A 4033-nucleotide genomic window follows, 5' to 3' on the forward strand; every position below is an offset into this window, starting at 1 on the left:
CTCACAAATCCTTGCCCACCCCAGCACTCTCCTACCTACCACACATTCAGAAATCTACAAGCCATTAATCCTCGTACACTTTCAGACTCCATACACTCATCACTGTCCCCAGTATCCTCTTTTTCCTGTCCTGATCTGGCTGTCCACCACTACAATGAGACTCTCAGAAGCACCCTGGACCAAGTAGCGCGAGTCACCCCCAGAACCTCCAAACACAGAGTAAAACAGCCCTGGCTCACATCGCAAACTCAATTTCTCCAGCGATGCTCTAGGAGTGCTGAATGCTTTTAGGGGAAAACTCACACAACAGAAGACTTCATCCACTTCAAATTTATGTTAAAAACCTATAACTCTGCCCTTCACCTTGCCAAACAGACCTACTACACCACCCTGAGCTCCTCACTATCCAACAACCCCAAGAAACTTTTTTTTTTTAACACCTTTCACTCCCTCCTCAGGCCAAAAGCACAAGCACCTATCACAGATATTTGTGCTGATGACCTGGCCTCCCACTATATAGAAAATAGATAACATCCATCAGGAAATCCGCTCTCAATCGCCAAGTGCTGTTACTACCATCCCTTCCTGCATTTCCTCTGGCTCACTCTCCACATTTGATCCCATCATAGAAGAAGTCTCCAGACTCCTCTCCTCGTGCGACTACATACATTATTGACCCCATTCACTCATATCTCCTCCATTTTCTCTCTACAGTCATCACAACTCACCTAACTAAAATCTTTAATCTCTCCCTCTCCTCAGGCATTTTCCCATCCTCCTTCAAACACTATCATTACTCCATTATTAAAGAGACCTGCTCTCGACCCATCCTGCTGTAAGGATTTGGACTGTACATCTGTTCCTGTCTGCTGTTGCCCTCAGTTCGGTTACTTTTGCCCTTACCTAAGATGGAGTCACTGGCCTCACGGGGGCCATCTTGTTTCCTGTCAGACTTTCCCTGTTCCTGTCTGTGGTGTATATAAGGGAGCTCTGTATAATACTCATTGCTTGAGTATCTTGTTCCTGGACTTGTGATCAAGCTGGAAGAACTGCTATCTTGCTGGTTTCTTCGTTACCTTGGGATACCTCATCTGTATCCGGATCTACATCTCTTCATCGTAAGACTTGTTTCCCTGGATCTGCTCTGCACTCGTCTCTGCTGCTGGACTGTTCCCTGCTAGGAGGCCTGGCCTGGTCTCCAGGTCTCTGGACCTGGCATACTTGGACTTCCACGGTCTGTACACGTGCTTACTGCTTATCCAGCTCTGTCTGCTACTAACCTGCGGTGTCATAGCTGTTTACCTGCATACCATCATAAATATTCTTGAACTCTTAACCTGTTGTCTCTCGGCCTCTTTTCTGACCCATTATACTGATCTCCACTGCACTTAGCATTAAGTTTATAACACCTGCACAAATAACTACAGACCAGTCTCCAATCTCCCCTTCATCTCTAAACTCTTGGAGCGCCTGATCTACTCCCGCCTTACCCGTTACCTCTCCACTCGCTCCCTCCTAGACTCTTCACAGTCTGGCTTCCACCTTCTACATTTGACAGAAACTGCACTCATCAAAGTGACCAATGACCTTCTGATAGCAAAATATAATGGTGATAACTCTCTGCTCATTCTTCTTGACCTTTCTACAGCTTTCAATACTGTTGACCACTGTCTCCTACTCTCTAGGCTCCAGTCATTAGGCATTAAGAACACTGCCCTCCTGGTTCTCTTCCTATCTTTATGAACGCTCCTTCAGTGTTTTGTTTGCTGGCTCCATTTCATCTCCTCTTCCTCTTGCTGTCGGGGTTCCTCAGGGCTGTCCTTGGCCCCCTTCTCTCTCTACACGGCCCCAATTGAACAGACCATCAGCAGATTTGGCTTTCAGTACCATCTTTATGCTGATGGCACACAACTATACACATCATCCCCTGACCTTACCCCCGCTGTACTACAGAATGCCAGTGACTATCCGCAGTCTCCAACATCATGTCTGTTCTCTATCTGAAACTCAACCTCTCCAAAACGGAACTTCTGCTCCCGCCGTCTACTAACCTCCGTAAATCTGACATTTCCCTCTCCGTGGGTGGCACCATAACACCCTGGCAGCAGGCGCTCTGTTTGGGTGTTATGTTTGACACCAATCTCTCCTTCACATCACATATACAATCTCTTGCCGCTTACACCTAAAGAACATCTCTAGAATCCACCCTTGTCTCACCATGGAAACAACAAAAACCCTCACTGTCGCCTTGATCCACTCCTGCCTGGACTACTGCAATGTTCTATTAATTAGCCTCCCATTACTCGACTTTCCCCTCTCCAGTCTATCCTTAATGCAGCATCCAGGGTCGTTCATCTAGCTAATTGGTATTCAGAAGTGTCCGCTCTTCACCAGTCGTTACACTGACTGCATATTCATCAAAGAATCCAATTCAAATACTTGTTCTCACCCACAAAGCTCTCCTCCCTCATTTCTGTCTATCGGCCTCACCGACCACTGCGCTCTGCAAACGACTTTCGACTAACCTCTGCACTAATCCGTACCTCCCACTCCCCACTCCAAGACTTCTCCCATTCTGTGCCAATCCTCTGGAATGCTCTACCCCAAGATATTAGGACCATCCACAATTTGCATAGTTTTAGGCACTCCCTCAAAACACATTTGTTCAGAGTAGCCTATCACGTTCCCTAATCAAAGACATTTTATGTGTAAGTGTGCGTGTGTAGCACATTCACTACTTCCATCTATCCCCCACTCCCTCAAGATGGCTGGACCATCATTGTAAATACACACCTGTACTTTCTACTTCCCCCACCTCAATGTAGATTGTAAGCTCTCACGAGTAGGGTCGTCTTATTTGGCTTTAATTATTGTATTGTTAACAATGTTATTTATGACTGTTTTGTTTGAAACTGTAAAGCGCTGCGGAATATGTTGGTGCTATAGAAAGATTATTATTATCATTATTATTAGTTAAGTAAGGCAGGTCCTACATAAGTACAACTTGTCTATGTCTTAAAGCTGTGGTTTTGCTGTAAATAAAACCTACATGTTGCAAACAAGTCGCATGCAACTTGCATTGAAGTTTACGGCAAACGTATTGCTGATGACTTGTAACCAGAGTCAGAAAATCAGTGAAGCCCTAGCCTAATTTTAACTGTGATATATATAACTATATTTACCGTGTTTCCCCGAAAGTAGGACCCCCCCGAAAGTAAGACAGGGTGGGGGTTTCGGGGGGTCCTCCAATGTAAGGCCTCCCCCGAATGTAAGGCAGGGTTGGGGGGCCGCTGTGAAATGTAAGGCCCTTACCTTTGGGCCGCCGCTGTGCCCCATTGGGTCCCCAGGCTCCAGAGGTGTCCTCAGGTGCAGCTGGGCGGGTCCAGCGCTCATGGGGTTAACTCGCCGTGATAACCTCGCAATCCGCCCAGCTCAACAGCTCATTGGCCGCCCCTGCTCCCCACGTCACCGCCGGCCCCCGGCTCGAGTGCTGATTGGCCCAGCAGCTCGGGCTGTAATTGGCCGCCCCACGTCACCGCTGTTTCCCTGCTGATTGGCACAGCGTTCCCTGCAGCACAGGCCTTCCGCACCCACAGCCGCACCGCAGAGGAAAACGTCCAGCATTTAAAACCAAGTAGGGAAACATGTACTGTATAGGGTATGGGGCTGTTTGCAGTGGGATACGGCACTGTTATGGGGTATGGGGCTGTGTGCAGTGGGATACGGCACTGTTATGGGGTATGGGGCTGTGTGCAGTGGGATACGGCACTGTTATGGGGTATGGGGCTGTGTGCAGTGGGATACGGCACTGTTATGGTATGCAGGCAGAGGCAGAGAATGTTAATTTATTGGTTAAAAAGAAATTGTCATTTTTTTTTCGGCTAATGTAAGACCTCCCCCGAAAGTAAGACAGGGTGGGACTTTTTGGGGTAAAATTAATGTAAGACAGGGTCTTACTTTCGGGGAAACACGGTAGCTGAAAGCATACAAAATGAAATATAAGGACATACAAAAGAGTGACTAATCAAAACAA

This window comes from Ranitomeya variabilis, chromosome 4 (assembly GCF_051348905.1).
Source record: "Ranitomeya variabilis isolate aRanVar5 chromosome 4, aRanVar5.hap1, whole genome shotgun sequence".
NCBI lineage: Eukaryota > Metazoa > Chordata > Amphibia > Anura > Dendrobatidae > Ranitomeya > Ranitomeya variabilis.